General features: G+C 37.2%; 1 long non-coding RNA gene across 1 annotated transcript in view; it reads right to left on the reverse strand.

Moving 5' to 3' along the window:
• The window catches only part of LOC111814425, a 13,681-nt gene extending 10,007 nt beyond the window's left edge, over positions 1 to 3,674 (reverse strand). Inside the window, exon 1 of the long non-coding RNA XR_002819419.1 lies at positions 3,588 to 3,674. This is a non-coding gene — a long non-coding RNA (uncharacterized LOC111814425). The remainder of the gene's footprint in view (positions 1 to 3,587) is intronic.
• Between the last annotated feature and the right edge of the window lie 14,360 nt (positions 3,675 to 18,034).

Here is an 18,034-nt window from a genome sequence, read left to right on the forward strand (position 1 = left end):
TCTTTCTTTCTTTCTTTCTTTCTTTCTTTCTTTCTTTCTTTCTTTCTTTCTTTCTTTCTTTCTTCTTTCTTTCTTTCTTTCTCTTTCTTTCTTTCTCTTTCTTTCCTTTCTTTCTTTCGTCTTTCTTCTTTTTGTCTTCTCTCTTTTTGTACTGGGAATTTAACACAGGGCTGTAATCCTGAACCACATTGCCCCAGTTTATTTTATTTTATTTTTAATTTTGAAGTAACAGCTAACAGAGACACTATGGTAAGTTTCCAAAGTTGGGCTCAATATTGTGAGCTTCCTACATTAACATCCCAAAGTATTAGACTTCCAAGCATTCACTGCTATACGCAATTTTACTCTGACATTTCTGATAACACATAAAGTTAATTTTATATGTGATAGGACTGAAAATATTGTAAGGTGATACACTTTTCATAATTTTGATGATGATCTGAAATCTATTTTTATTTTTCATTGATAAAATTCATTAATGTTAGTTCTCCTTCTTATAGCTACATGCCTCCCCGAATATCTACACTGTTATCTGGATAATATACAAAAGAAAAAATATATAACTTGATAGTGAGCATTTTGAAACAGTTATTGACCTCACTGTGATTTCTTGATTTCTTGGAAGTATATAAAAATTCTGAAATTTCACGGGAAGTAAATATTCACAATATCATACAAAATATGAGTCTCTTCCACATTGTTAGTTTTATTCCATTTTGGTTACTCCAATTTCCCTATTACTGTAATATTTTCATTCTACAAGTTGGAACTGCATGCTCCTTAAAAGCATGAGGAATAAATAAGAATTATATACTGATTTCTAATTATTTCTCATTGTATGTACCCTGAGTGCTTTATCAAAGGCATTACTGTTTAGACTATACATACTGGATGATTATTTTGGATAATATTCTATTCTTAGTGATAAACATAAACTCAAATGTCTTATGCCAAAGGAAGAAAGACTAATTCTTATTTTGTCACATTTATACTAACTTTAATATTGAAAAAATTGCAAAGAATATATAACGTTGAAACATTTGTCAGTTTCAAACTGGAATCTCCTTAAGTCAAATTTATTAGTTTGCTCGATTGCCCCCACAGTTTGATAACAAATATTAGTACAAAATGAATTTTTGTGGTTGTAGATAATAAAAGCATCAGAAAAGGCATGGCAACTGCACTCAAGTTAGTCAGATTATTGAGAAGAAGGTAACTGCATAGGGCTAACTCACTTAACAAAGAAACTGTGAATGTGGAGTAGGTATGCACTTCCAGGAGAATGGGAAAGCAAGTCTGCTGAGCACATATTACATTTAAAAGAATAAGAAAAATGTACCCCTTGCTTCAGTGAATAATACATAGAGCTATAGTGATCTTGCCTTTCTATCAACAAGATGCTCCTGTAAGTCATAATCTCTTCTGGCTGGGTACATGGCTTCCTAACATATGTGCAATAATTTCTGTAACATAGGTAAAACAGTTTATATAAGATGAAGAAATATCCACGATGGTAGAGACATGGATAGTCAATAACTAGTTGTTTTTGCTCAAGGAGAACAAGTCAAAATTTTCCAGTGAAAAGATATATGTAATAGAGGTGTACTGGGGAGAACATAAAGCACAAGACAGTATGTGAGCATGAAATTTCCTGGACACTTTAGTAATCAATTTTGAGAATATTTTCTAAGTAGTGAAATGAAAACTGTTAAGCAAAAAAGATAAAATGATATTAAAGAAGGTAGTAAATTTTAACTTCAATAACTTAAGATTTTACTGATTGTATTAGTAACTGTTCTCCAATTGATTGGACAAATACCCAACACTCAAAATGAGGGAAGGAAGGGTTTATTCAGCTCACAGTTACTGGAGGTTTCAAGATGCTGGAGGAGAGGCTGGGGTGCTGCCGTGTCGAGGATGACCCTATCCACCTGTCTGAGAAAGCACAGTTCAACCAGGTTAATGGTTTGCACCTATATAGACCCACCCCTCTGGCCATGCCCTGTTCCTATGGCCTCACCCCTGAAGCCACTTGTTGCTCCTCCAAACTGATCTGATCCATAACTTATGTAAGGCTTTGGGGGGACAACCAGACACAAAACATAACATTCCACCCCTTAGCCCCCAAAGTCTCAGGCACATTCCTTTTTCCAAAAGGCATTTATCTCATATATAAAGAGTTGTCAAAGTGTCATAACATACCATTTGGTGCTATACTGTCTGTTAAATAAATGTTTGTTTAAAAATAAGGTAATAAAAGAAAACAAGAGACGAAGAAAAATAAAATGTTAAAGGACTTTCCTGCTGCAATGCTGTATAGGGTTAGATTTCTAAACTTCTGTGTAAAAATACATCATTGTTAACTCTTATTCTTTTAAATATTGTTTTATATTTTTAATTTTTTACTTCATATTCTGTAGGGACTTAAAGTTTAACATATCAATACTTAATGGAAAATACCCGCTCCATATTATGCCTACGATGGTTGATATTCACACAGATAGTGAAGTTAAACCCAACAGCATAAGATGTAGGGTAATAATAAGCTTCTCTTCTGGAGGGTTAACAACCTAAGTGTGCAGACCACAAATTAGAGAAATAGAAGGACTACGACAGCCAAGATTTTGGCCAGAGCCTTTCATGGTCAGTGAAGACTCAGGACATAGGAGAAACTACTGTAACAGCATGTAACTCAGTTGTGTCCCAAATTTTCTGATCAAGGAGATTACAGGGCCACAGAGGAAAGTGATTCATGATGTAGAGTGTGCTTAAGGAGAGTCACATGGAGGGGAAACATTCTCTCAGGCTTTCACAGAGAGCAAATTGGTCAAGCAGAGGCAGTGACTCATCCACAAGGCTGAAAATGACAAAAGATATACAAACTGTGGGACAGGGTTTCAGGATAAATCCTAAGGGAATTAGACTGACATTATCAGATTTTAAAAAATACATTCCTTGTTATATAGGTCTTACTTTATCTTCTTCTTAACCATCCAGTAGAAAAGTATAAAAACAATGTATAAAATGTAAACCATATTAATATTCTGGGCTGTAAAAGGCTCAAGTTAACAACTTCTGACACCAGTCTTACAGAAAACCAACTACTATTATGGACTACTGGACTATATTGGGATATTTTGCTGAATTCATGCACGTATCATATTTAAATGACAGTGGATACCCTTCTCTGACAAAACTAAACAAAAAAGGGTATACGCATGAACACCTATTTTGTATCTGTATATTCAAAATAGTTACGATAGATATACAGCTATATTTTCCTAATTCAATGAATAAAATGATCTGTTCTAATCGTGTTTTTGGACAGGATACCATGTCTGCATCTCATACAATGAATAACCAGTAAGACAAAAATATGCAATGTATTAATTATTGAAACTGTCCTATGAATCGGTTTTGAAATTATCTCAATGCTATTTGTTTCTCAATAAGATTATTGAAAAAAAAGAGTTGCCAAAGTCCTAACAGTTTCAGCATTACTGAAATGTCCAAGTCCCAAATCTCCTCCAAGATCCAAAGCAAACTGTCAACTGTGAGCCCCTGTACAAATAAAAAGTTAAGTACACCCAACATTGAAAGGCACAAGATAAACATTGCCATTCCAAAAAGTATACACAGAAGGATACAAACCATTGAGGCCATAACAATTCCAAAATGCAGTTGGGCAAACATTAAGTCCTGCATGTCCTTGTGGAACATCTAAAGCAATTTGTGGCCAACTGTGAGCTCCGTGCTGCTCCATGCCTATGGAACTTCTGGTGGTTGTAGCTCCCATGGCTTCTCTCTTAGGCCGGCTTTGCTCCCTGTTTGCAGTTTCCCTTAGATGATCCACATTCCTGACTTTTACAAACTTATGGTATTTTCACGGAATAGGCTTCTCACTCAGAACTTCACACACTGCGCTCTCAGGTGCACACTGCCTGGCCTCCCAGGCCTTCTTCTAAAATTGAGGTGGAAGTCTTCTTAACCTCAGAACACCTGCATTCTGCGTGCACATGAGACCAGCACCACATGTATGATGCCAAGGTCTCCTGCAAGCTGGAGCAATAGCCAGTCTTTTCTCTCTCTTGGCTATAAGGATTGAGTACGTGGATGGCTGAGCACTCTGATCTTGATTCTGAGAAACAAATTCGCTATACCAGAGCCATTCTTTAATCTGGTTTGGCCGCTGCCTCAATTCTGGAACCTGGTGTAGTTCTGCCTCCATTCTGGAGCACGGGGCTCTGTAGTTTCCTCCACAAAGCAGTCTTTCACCCTTTAGACTCTGAGGATGCAAAGGGTAAGAATACTTCACATCCTGTGATGCCCTCTGGACAACCTTTTTAGTCTCTTGGTCCTCTTGGACAATGGATATCTCAGCTCTATCTTTGCAGTACACAGCCTTCTTGGCACTTGCTTTCTGGCCAAATTCACATTTTAGATTATTCTTCTGTACTCTTTGCTCTTCATTCTCAACATAAACCTGACTAAGTACCTCCAACAATAACCATGCCACTGCCTCAATATTTGACGGTTTTGATATTTCCTTTGAAAGGTTAATCAGTCCTCTATGTTTAATCTCAGTATCAGGCAAAGTCTCTGGACATGGGCAAAATTCAGAAAAATTTCTGCCAAACCAAAAGACAAATGATCTGGAGTCCAACAACCCATGCAGTCTTTCTTTCCAGCAGAAACCTCACCAGCCTGATTTTTACAGACAGAATTTCTACCGGTCTTCTGGTCTGAGCGGTGAACAGAATGTCCACTACAGAATAGCTGAAGATGTTCCAGTGCTTTTCTTGTAAGTGACATCTCCAAACCATTCCTATCTCTTCCCATAAGCCATTTCCAAAAGCTTGTAATCCACATGGTCAGGTTTAGACACAGCAATGATCTCACTTCTCTGGTACAAATTCTGTCTTAATTACTTTTCTCTCATTGTTGGGACAAATACCTGACACTCAAAATGAGAGAAGGAAGGGTTTATTTAACTCACAGTTACTGGAGGTTTCAAGATACTGGAGGAAAGGCTGGGGCGCTACCATGTGCAGGATGACCCTCTCCATCTCTCTGAGAAAGCACAGTCTAGCCAGTTTAATGGTTCGTGCATCTTTGGCCCCGTCCCTTGGGCCTTGCCCTGGTCCTCTGTCCCCACTGCTCAAGCAACTCATTGCTCCTCAAGTAGCATCTGCTCCATAACTTATATGAGACTTTGGGGGGACAACTAGACACAAACCCATAACACTTATGCTAATTGTTCAATGGAAGTTATTGACAATAAACATTACCTGATTTCAACGTTACTTCAGAGCCTTTAGATATAATGTTGACTAATAGACTCATACAATCTATTTTGTTCTATTATCATGATCAGTTCCAGGAAAATTTTTAGGTTACTAACATGCAAAGTGTCTTGGTAACTTTTCTGTAATTGCTGGGACAATATACCTGACACCTAAAATGGAGGAAGGAAAGGTTTATTTATTTCAGAGTAAGTGGAGGTTTTAGTACATGCTCTAATGGCTCCAAGGCAGAGTGGCACAGGGCACAGAGCAGCAGTTCATGGAAGCATAAAACAGCAAAGTGCAAAAAGGGAGGAACAGTGGCTTGGATAGCTCTCTCTGTACCTTATATTGTATTCCGGCTATTCACCCCAGTGTGTGAGTAGCACACACCCCCATAATCCAAGTGTTGAATCATGAATTAATCATGAAATCTAGAAGCCTGATCCAATGACTGCATAAGGTTTTGGGGGTACAACTAGACATAAACCATAATACAAGGCTTAGAGTTTCTATTATACTTTATCTCATGCTGCCTTTAGTACATTCTTACTGTCATTTTACTTCTATAAGTATAGGTCTATTTAAAAGATTTTACAGCAGAAATTATAAAAATATTTTCAATTATAGATATAAAAATGCAATTAACCTTCATTCAGGTTCACCAGCACATGACCACACCTTCTTCATGCTCACTTTGAAGGAAGTTCCAATGAGCAGATGATTTTATGTTGAAATAATTGTGTTTCTAAAACAAAGACATTTTTTTTTTTCAGAAACGGAGATTGAACTCAGGCCCTTGCACTTGCCAGGCAAGCACTTATTCTATTGAGCTAACTCCGCAGCCCCTAACAAAGACTTTTTTATATAGCTATCATGTCACTAATAGTAAAAGTATTTTATATTATTCTTTTATGTCACAAGTCATCCAGACTATATTCATATTTCCTTGATTTTATGTGAGACTTTGCTGCCTTTTTTAAACTATCTTGAATTAGTATCCAAATGAGGCTCATCCATTTTGATTATGTGATATATTTTATAAGCATGTCTCTCTCTCTCTCTCTCATCTCAACTTTTAGTATTTAACTACTGATTTCTAGGAGATGTTGAAAGACAAAATGACTGAAGATAGACTTCTGCAAATGGATGCATTTTCCAAGATAAATGTATTTAAGTAGTGCAAATTTCTACACATTTCCTTTGTTTCTGCCTCTGTAATTGCACACTTAGTATGTTAATTATTGCACTTAATAAGAAGTTTTATAATTGTTTTACATTTATGTTTACTCTTATTTCCTACCAGATTGTGAAATTCTAGGTATCTAAAACATTTTATGTATTTTTCTTTTGTCTCTCTATTGATGTTTATTGAATTATATCAACTTTGTTGCTGTTAAATTGAACATGTTGCCTGAATAAAAATTGACATTCTAATGTGCTTAGCTTATTTATCTGTAGTGTTCCATTTTTGGAAGTCATTAAAAGAGGGGAGCTTACTCTGCACCATTTAAAAATTATATAATATTTAGTGGATAGATGGAAAGGAGCACAGGATTCAAACAAGATTTTAAAAGCAAAATCAATAATGTTTACCAGTAAGATCATTTACTTCCTATGTAATTAATTCCTCAGCATTCAAGCAGTAGAATAAGAGGCACTTGCCATATAAATAAATGGTCATTTCACTTTTGTTAAAATATTAGTGTTCCACTTACTAACAAGAAACCATAGCTAACAGAATGAACAAAACCTTTCTGTTAGTGGATTTTACTTGAAATATGAACTCTAAATGAATAATGCTCTCTTTTGTGTTTTTGAAAAAAAATTAACAGAATTACATTCAGATTTTTAATCCCTGCATATCTGCAGCTGTAAATGTTGTTTAATACCTTAAAGTAAAAAGATTCTAAATTGAGTTTTCACTGAAAGGATTGAGTTTTCCATTATTTCTGTGTCGCCCAGAGTGCCAATGTATAAACCATCCAGAAATTAAGTTGTAAAATGAGATATTATGATTTTGAATGCAAGAACTTTTTAAGCAGATGAATATATTTTAAAAGTTTGAACAAGCAATAACACAAATTAGTTGAGAATGTCTAATTGTATTATTCTAAAAATCAACTGCACATTTTCTTGAACAATGGTGGAACTTTACCATTAGCTTTGGCACTGATATATGCAGCAATTATAAAGGACATACAACAAAGATCTTCAGGTACTCCATATCTACAATCCAAAATTTTATGTTATGACCTAATTCTTGAGGAAGGAGAACCTAGGAGTCAGCTGGAGCTCTTTGATGGAGATCAGTGTTTGGTAGTAACAGAATGAGCTTTAAAAAAAAGTTCTATTAAGAATCAGACCCTTCCCAGAGGCTCATATGCATGGCAATTCTTACCGTCCATCCACTTGATGAGAAACTTGATAAATATATCTAATTTTTGGACTAACCCTAGGACAGATTGACTGTAACATGATCTTGACTTTCCTCTGCTGAGTAACATTATATCTCCCATGTCCCATGTGAGCTATATGGTGAAAATTGAATGGTTGATACAATTTTGGGTCTATTTTGTAAGACTGTAAATAGAACTTATCTGTTTGTTATCTATTCTATTCTAAACTATTGAAGATTATTTATATGTTCAAATATCTAACTCACTTAGAAAAACTCCAGATACACCTTGAAATCTCTAGAACTTTCTTTAGAGTAGATATTCTGGCTCACAGTTTAGGAGATTGAAATTCCTTTTAAAGATCAAGCTTCTTACTCTGCTCAGAATAGGGGACTAATCTATTCCACAGACTCACTATTTTCCTTATATTGTATTATTCCTATAATTACTATACACTGCCATATGGAGATACCTATAACTATAGGTAAAAGGAGGTGCAGGCAGAATTAACATGTACATACTTGATATTTGGCATTCTGAGTCCACATACAATTCCAAATGCCTAAAGAAAAATAAGTATTGCATATTGTTGAGCTTCATAGGACCATGTCATCAAAAAACTGTTGTGGATGGAAGAATATATATACCAATGTCTCTAGTGCTACATCTCTATCACATACATCTCTACCTCTGTCCTTACTAGAAACAATGAATACAGCACCCATCATCCACCGTACCTTTCCACCATGCTGTATCTGTATTGGAGCTAGCCAATACTTCCTTGCACACTGTTAAACTGTGAGTCAGAAAAATTGTTTTTTCTTTAAGATGTAGGTGTTTCATGTTTGCTTGCACTGGTATGATAGTGACTAAAATATAAAATCGGTACTTGAGAAGTAGGGTTATTTCAGTAACTATATTTGCCACTTTTGTTTGAAGTTTTGGGAAAAGCAAAAGAGCCAGGAAGTTTCAGTCATTTGCAACAATGGAATAAGAAACTGCCAAGAATTAATACAGCAGGTCGACTAGAACATGTAGAACAATGTCGCACTTCATAATCAATTATGATCCAAGAAAGCTTGGAAGAGAAACACACACAAAAAAAAAGAAAAAAAAAAAAACTAAAAAGGCTCAACATGAGTGATCATTTATTTGGGAGTCCTTGCTAGGGGAAGTGAAAAACATGGAGATTATCAGAGATATCATGAACAGACTGTGAATAGTTATTTCAGGGGGCCAGGGAGATGACTCTGTGGAATAAGTGCTTCCCTGGCAAGCACAAGGGCCTGACTTGAATCCCCGGTTCTGAAAAAAAAAAGTTATTTCAATAGACATGAAATTGTACAATATATTCCAGTGATGGAAAGAAAAATATATTTCTGTGAATATCAAATGTGTGTTTGTATAATTCAAGCAGAGATAAATAAAGGACACACACTACTCAGAGGAGGAAATACAAGAAACAAATAAATATATGAAAAAATGCTCCATATCACTAGCCATCCATGAAATGGTAATTAAAACAGCACTGAGATACCATCTCACCCCAGAAAGAATGGCTATCATAAAAAAAGTTAAACCAACAAAAATGTTAGAGAGGCTCTGAGGATAAAGGCACCCTTCTCCACTGCTGATGGGAATGTAGACTGATGAAACTCATTATAGAATTCATTGTGGAGAATCCTCAAAAATCTAGGACTGGAAATTCCATTCAATCCAGCCATACCCCTTCTGGAAATTTTCCCTAAAGAACTGAAAATATATCATGATGGTATGTGCACCTATATTTATAGCTCCACAATTTGTGATAGCCAAATCTTGGAAGCAACAACAATGCCCATCACCTGAGGAATGGATGAAAACGATGTGGTATTTTTATACAATGGAAAATTATTCAACTATAAAGAAAAATAAACTTGAAACCTTCATATATATGTGGATGCAACTTGAAGACATAGTCATAAGTGAAATAAACCGGACCCACATGTATAAATATAGTATTGTCTCCCTAGTGGAAGGACTCAAAAGAAGAAATAAAAATTTAAATGTAAAGCAGAGTTAAAAGGAAAGAGAGAACTGAAGAATTAAACAATGAAGAGAGAGTAAGAAGAAAACTTAGGAAATATGGAAAGGGCAAAACCATACCTTTATATAAACAACATGGTTAAGGCAAGGGTCCTAAGAATCTCCATCAGGTTCTTGAAAATACCAATTAATGGGTAGAATTCCTATCCTGACTAACTCTAAATGCTGATATCTGTGAACTAAGCAACTACACTGAGGATAGCAATGTGTAATACTAAAACAATGCTTAAGATACATATGATTTTGATCTTCTAAATGCATACTGCTTCTAATGTCATATAGATTATTGCTATATTCTGTTTAAAGTAAATGTTTGTAAAAAGAAAAGGTAATAAAATAAGAGACAAGAAAAAAATGTCATAGGATTGTCCTGCTACAAAGTTGTATATGGTTTGATTTATAAATTTCTGTGTAAAAAATTGTAATTTTTTCACATTCTGTAGGGATTTAAAGTTTAGAATATCTACGGTTGTTAGAAAATAGCAGTTCCATGTTATGTCTCTGATGTTTGCTATTCAGACAGATAGTGATGTTAAGTCGAACTGCCACTGTTATATGGTAATAATATCATTAAGTTTCTCTTCTGGGTGTTTAAAAACTGAAGTTTTCAGACCAAAAATTAGAGAAATAAAGGGGCTAAAAGATAGCAAATATTTTGGCTCTAGCCCTTCAAGGTCAGTGAGGACTCAGGACATAAGATAACCTCTGCTGTGACATCCTGTAACATTGGTGTCCCAAATTTTCTGATCAAGTGGATTACAGGGCCACAGCAGAAACTGATTGATGGTGTATCATGTGCCTAAAGAGAGTCACCTAGAGAGAAAAAATTATCTCAATCTTTCACAGAGAGCAAATTGGTCAAGCAATGGCCATAACTCAGCCAGATGGCTGACACTGACAAAAGATCCACAAGGTACTGTACATGGTTTCAGGGTAATTCCTGAGGGAATTTGATTGGCCTTGTCACATACAAAAGTTATTAGAGTTATAGGTCTTGCTTTAATGTAGTCTTAACCATCCAGTAGAAAATTGTAATCATGAGGTTACAATTATATAAGTAAAGTTGTATCAATATGCTTAGCTGTAAAAGGCTCAAGTGAAAAATTTCTGACAATTGCCAGCTGTGTTTATAACCCACTATTATTATGGACTAATAGACTATATTGTGTTATTTTACTGAATTGAACTACTTGCAATATTTGAACTGACATCAAGTATGAAAAGTTCCTTTAAAATTTCTCCAAATATAGTTTCTCTAACAGCAATGAAACACCCATCTCTGACAAAACATAATAAAAAAGAGGGTCATAAATACAGGATCATTTCATAGTGAAAAAAATTATGTGCATATACAAAATAATTAGGATAGGTATATAACTACCTTCTCTTAGTTCAATGAAACTAAGCTTTGTACTAATATTGTTTAGACAAGATATCATGTCTGCATGTTATCCTCTGAATAACCACTATGAAGACAATATGCAGTGTATTAATTATTGTAACTGTACTGCTAACCTGTTGTGAAACTGTTTAATCAGTATTTTATTTTCTCATTAAAATTGATAAAAAATTTAAATAGAGAGTTGAATGAGGGAACAAAAGGGAACAGTAAAACAGGGTGTGAGAAATGAGAAATGTGGAATAACATTGTCACTGTTTGAAATTTCAGGCTTAAAAAAGACAACAATGGCAGTGGATATCAGGTCTGGGTGTGAGAATAGAGGGATTGTCCTCTAATATATTGTACCAAGAGCAACTAACTTCAGATAGATATTATATTCTACTGAAATATCTGAGAACATGTTAAAAGCAACTTTGATACAAAGTAATGTGTTAAGTCTTGAATGTGTGCACATTTAATCACATGAAAATAGAATATTTATGAGATTTTAAAAATGCTCCAAAATTGAGCATTTAGAGTAGAAAAAGATGAAATGAAGAAAATGTCATATAGGTTAAGAAAGGTCAAGCATAATAGAAAATTACGCTAAGAAAAAATTTGGGAAATCTATGCAAAAGGAAAAAATGAGGAAGGAAAGTGAAAAAAGGGGAATTTGGTCAGGTGAGGAATGTTGAGTCCTTCCCAAACTGCTTGCAATTCGAGGGTTGAGGTCCAGGCTGCTAGTAGATCCTAAGAAAACTATAAAATCCAAAGTGATGTTTACTATTCATTCAGTCACTTGAGATACCTGAAGTCATGCCTGGATTACTTAGGAGCTTCCTTAACACATGGTCCGGCATAGGCTTTCATAAAAAAGAAAGAAAGGAATGAGGAAACCTCCATATAGGCTTAGGTATTCTGAGCTTGGATGGGAGGAGCTTGTGGAAAAACACACACTAGGTAATGTTGGAGCAATGGAGCAACTAGAATATACCAAAGGAAGGGGTGGCCTGGGGCCCAGCATGGGACAATCACCCTAAACCCAGGACATGATCCACTGGCACCAAGGAGAGTTAAATAACACTGGTAGTAGAGTGTGAGTATAGGAGAGCTTCACAAGGATTCAAATAGTCACTTTGCTTCTCTAACATACACATTGGACTCACATTGTCCTTCCATATTGCCCTGTCCACATGACTTATTATGCTGTTCAAGAACCTTCTATCCCCCAAGAGACACCTAGGGTTGTCACCTGGATGAGCAAACAAAGTCCAAGAGTGTGACCATCCGAGGGACAGGTACATAAAAGGAGGCTAGGCATACCTGGGATAACCATCTGGAAGGAACTCACCTAACAAGATGGCCAGATATTCCACAAGGCAGCGCACAAGAAGTGTACTAAGAAGGAGAAGGGACTTTTCAACTGGGAAGTTCAAGAGCAAGGTAGTGGACCATGCAAGCTCTGCCCCCTGGGTCCTAAGCAACCCTCCTCATATGCATGCCCAATCCACCCAAAACGTGGCTTCCATGAATTCCTTTCTGTGGGTCTTCACCCTGCTTCCCCTTAACCAGCTACTCCTTGTATACTTCTATGTGTGCAAGAAATCAAGCAGAGCTAAGAGGTTCCATCAATGTGCTGGGAAGCAAATGAGTCCCCAAGAGCTCTGCCTGGACCTGGTACTCTAAACAAAGAAAGTTAGCAGTGCTCAGTCAGCAGCACCCACCATAGAGCCTCCACCAGTACGTACCAAAAGTCCACCGGGGAAGCTGGAGGTCCAACTACATGCAAGAAGATGAGAACAGCCTGAGCTAAGAGAGGCTAAATAAAAAGTCCACCAACATGCATCGTCAGAGCAGGTCACACCAGGGCAATCAAAAAGTGATCATATGCTGGATGATCCGAGAGACACATGCCAGAAGAGACAGGAAACATTGAGACTACTTGAGATGTGGGCTGCAGCCTAAATACCACTGCTGAGGTAGCCTTTGGAATTTTACTCCAACATTTTACAGTGATGCAGGCAATAAAATCTACCTCTTCTGAAACTCTGAAAGTATTTCTGTGTACTCTCTGGGCCATGGAGGAAGATAGGAAAGAAGGCAAGAACAGGAAGAGGCAGGAGGAGAAGGGAGGAATGTGGGATCCTCCACATGATGGTGGGAGGCAGAGAGGAAGTGAGGCAGGGAGAGATGTTAGGCACAGCAGCAGCAAGGGGGCAAAGGAAAGATAATGGGATCCTGGTCATGTCATTTTAGCAAGAGGGAAGAAATGAGGAAGGAAAGGGATACAAAGACACATTTGGTGCACAGAAAAGAGACAAGGTCCTTCTCAAACTACATTAAATTTGAGGGTTGAGGTCCAGGCAGATAGTACATCCTCAGAGAACTATAGCATCCAAATAGATATTTAATATTCACTCAGTCAAATGAATTCAGTCACTTGAGATACTCAGTGAGATGCCTAGATTACTTACGAGTCTGCATAACTTATGCTTCTGCCTGAGCATTCATAGGAAGGAAAGAAGAGAATGAGAAAACTTGCACTTTGGCTTAAGTGTGGTAAGCTTGCCAGGGAGGAGCTTCAGGTAAAACACATGCTCGATAATGCTGGAGGGATGGAAAAATAAGAATATCCCATAGGAAAGGGTGGCCTGGGGCCCAGCCTGGAGGAATTACCCTAACTCCAGGATGTGATCCATTGTACCAGAGAGAGTTGGATAAGACTGGTAGCAGTGTGGGCTTGTATTCTTTGGGGGTAGCAAGTAATGTGGTATGAAGTGAAAGAAAAGCAGTGTTTGAGGGAGGTAGGGGGCAGATGAAATCTTCCCCATTTCATGATGAAACTTGGGAATGGATGGTGCCAAATAATAAAATAAGAAGGAAAGAATGAAAAAGAAAAGAAAGAATACTAAATGGGAATAAATAAGAGAAAGGAAAAGCTTCGGATGGAGGAAGGTATGTTAGCAGGAAAGATGTAAGGCCAGAGGGTTGAAGGAAAGAAGCAAGGGAGATGAAGGAGGGGGTGTGAGTTGGTCAATGATTTTACCATCCTCCTGTCTTGGTAATACAATGAATGGATGATGCCATGAAGGCTGTGAGGGAGTAAGGGATTTAACGAGGCTGGGTAAGAGGAATAAAGGCAGGAGGTAATGTGTATGGCAGGATGTGTGTTACTACTTACACTGAAATTTCAAGTTCAAAGTTCATATAAATAATACTTTATAATAGAATTTTGAAATTAAATATTTGATTAGGGGGTCAGTTCATCCTTCCCTGAGGGCGGGACTAACACAACATTTGGTGCCTGGGATCCAACTGGAGTCCCTTGCACCTGCCTATGCTTGCCTAAGCAGGTGCTTTAGATCCCTGAGCTATCTCGCTGGCCCTCAAATATTTTATTTTATTTTATTTTTAATTTTGTATATTTAGTACAAGGTCTATAGTCTCACTACACAGATCAGACTCATATTGAGTCTTCTGTTTTCAGCTTCCCAAATGCTTGGATTACAGGCATGCGCCACTATGCCAGCCTCAATTGCCATCTCAGTGCACCCTGGGAGCTGGGCCAGCACAGCATGCTAAGGATAGAACCCTGGCTGCTATGCTCTGCTTAAGCAGGTACTTTCATCTGCTGAGCTATCTGGCCTGCCATTTGATTTTTAATGTTCATTCAAACCCATGAACTCAGACTCTTGAGACTCCTGTTGTCACTCTTTCATCACTTATTGGTCTCCAGGAAATATTCTAATAATTGGGCATTCATAAGAGTGTAAGCTATTAATGAGGAACTTGCTGCAAGAAACTTTAGACAAAACACACCGAGTAGGTAATGGTTGAGAGATGGAATGAAAAGAATATTCCCCTAAAAGTGATGTTTTTTGGCAGTATGTGGAAGAATAACAACTTCTTTTTGATCTGCCTGTATTCAGAATTAGGAGATATGAACAGTACAACATGAGTATAGCAGAGCATTCTGGGTGTGTTGAACAGACTTTATCTTTTATTATTCACATGGAATTCATCAGGCCCCATTCCAATGCCCCTGATCATATTTTTTTTCTGTTGTCTAAGCCTTTCCTCCAGCACTACTGGAGGCTATTGACTTCCTAACCAAAAAAGGTCAAGTGCTTTGCTATCTGAGGGAAAGGTATATTAATGGAGTTCAGGCTCACCTGGAGTAGAACTCTGGAATGCAAAAACTGAAGATGGGCAGAAAACTAGCAGCAGAGTGTAAATTCTGACTAAGCAGGCCCAAGCATTGTACAGTGGGAGATAAAAAGTGCTTTTTCTCTTCCAAATTTGAACCATCAGCACTAATGGATTTACTGAAAAAGCAGGCATAAGCACCCTCAAAAAAGAGAAGAGAAATGAGCTTTTACCAGCTCAGATTAAGGGCCAGGTGAGTGCAATATCCATGTCTCTACCCTTATTTCTTTCTTCACCCATAAGCCAAGTACCCTGTCTTCAGACTCAATTGCTTCTCTTAAAACCCTTGTTTGGAACTTTGCCCAAACCACCAATGCCATTCTGGAAGTATCTGGGTCTTTGCAAATGAACAAGAATGGAGTGCATGGGAGGGCTTCTCGCTACCCTGAGCCCCCGACACCTGACCAGTCCAAAACCAGGAGCAGCATAACTGAGACACTCTTCAGCATCCTTGGGAAACCCACCACCACTCTGCAGCACCCACCCAACACGACCGCTGAGTGAGAACTTCCATTTACAGGACACCCAGATCCAGCCCTAGGCCAGGCCAAGCTAGTGTGTGGGAGAACTTCCCTTCTACATATTCGACTTTTCCACTTTAGACTCATCTCAGGCCTGGCATACAGGCCTGGGATGAAACTCTGCAGTTTTAGTCCCTGCAGACAGAATAGGGGACAGAACCAACCAGCTACTACAGGAGAAGAACACCTTGCCAGAGGAGCATAACAGGTTCACTCCAAAGGGCTGCAGCAGGGAGGAGCTGAGCACAGCAGCAAGACCCAAGACAGGCACAACCGGATAAATTCAACATTTGTGGATCTATACCTGAATTTCAGTAGGTGCTGAGAATATAACTGTACCAAAACTCTACAAGAAAAGTTAAAAGACAGTGCTATACAAAATAACAAAGAGAAGTAGAAAACACAATCTCAGACCATAAGCCCGCCCATGAGAACTGCAGAGGACACTAACAAAGAACAAATTGGGAATCACACAGCTGAAATCAAAGAATCAGGAGTGCTCGAAATAAAGAAACAACTGCAGAAAGGCAAAGAGAAACTCAGATCGGAAATAAAAAAAGAAATCTCTGAATAAAAAGCATCTGAAGAAAACAATCAAAAGCAGAAACATGGAGGAAACCCGATGCTCAACAAGAAAAAGTGCAGAGGACACAGGCTTATGTGAAAGGTAAGAATTAAGAGCATTGAATGTAAATAATCAACAGCAGAAAGGTATAGAGGAACTCAGAGGGGAACTAATTTCTGAAATGAAAAAGGAAATCTCTGAACTCATAACGTATGAAGTAAAGAATCAAATAGAGAAACATAGGGAGGAAACTCAATCAGAAAAAAAAAGAACAGTATAGTAAAAGAATTAATGACTGCTTCTAAAGAAGAATTGATAAAAAAAAAAGAGAATAGAAAAATGGCGGATTCCTTGAATGAGCAATGCAGGAAGGAAATAGATCGCATGAAGTAGTCACAGAGATATAGAGAAATATAAAATCTCTATTACAAGCTTGCAAAACCGTTTGAGTGGAAGTGAAGACAGAGTTTCTGATATTGAAGATTCTGGTGTAGCTAGTGAAAAGGCAAGAAAAGATCTCTTAAAAACAACTAGGATGCAGGAAAAAATAATTCATCACCTGGGAGATGATGCAAAGATGAACAATGCGAGAATCATAGGTATCGATGAGAAAGAAGGAGTCAATACAATTGACAATAAAAAAAAAATATGGGCAGAAGCAATAGTAAAAAACTTCCAAAATATGAGGAATCATTCTGACATCCAGGTAACAGAAGCATACACAATGCAAAGTAACCTCAACACAATTAAAAACACACTGAGACATATAATAGTCAATATCCCAGAAATGCAGCACAGGAATAATATACTGAAACCTGCTAGAGAAAAGAAGCATATCACATTCAAAGGAAAACCCATCAGAATTATGACCGACTTGTCTTCACAAACCATGAAGGCAAGAAGAGCATGGAAAAGAGTACTTCAAGTACTCTATGAAAACAAATTCCAGCCCAGATTATGATACCCTGCAAAACTCTCACTCAAGTTAGAAAGAAAAGTGAAATACTTCCATAACAAAGAACAACAAAAGAATTTCAAGATGACAAAGCCAACCCTACACAGGTTCCTGAAAGATGTTCTAGAGAGGGACCTAAATGATCAGATCTCCAAGAATGAGATCAGAAGCAACCAATTAATTAAGGCAAACAATTAAACACAGGAGAAAAACATTTAAACAGCAGCAGGTATATAACATGTCAATCATAAGTCAACACAGTCAATTATAAACATCAATGTAAATGGACTCAATTCACTAATTAAAATAAATAGGCTGGAACAGTGGATTAGGAAGCAGAATTCAACAATATGCTGTATAGAAGAAACTTAACTTATAAAGAAATTCATGAGCTGAAAATCAAAGGAAAACAATACTATAGGACCCAGCACATCAGAAAAAAACATGGGTAGCAATCCTGTTCTCAGACAGGGTCAAATTGAAACCAAGAATAATAAAGTTAAATAAAGAAGACCACTATATAGTGATTAGGGCAAAAATAAAAGAGGAAGAGGAAACATAAACATGTCTGCACCAAAAATGGGAGCACCCAACTGTATAAAACAAATCTTAGTGGACATGAAAAATGTAATATACAATA

The sequence above is a fragment of the Octodon degus genome, unplaced genomic scaffold (genome assembly GCF_000260255.1).
Source record: "Octodon degus isolate 3935 unplaced genomic scaffold, OctDeg1.0 scaffold00313, whole genome shotgun sequence".
Lineage (NCBI taxonomy): Eukaryota > Metazoa > Chordata > Mammalia > Rodentia > Octodontidae > Octodon > Octodon degus.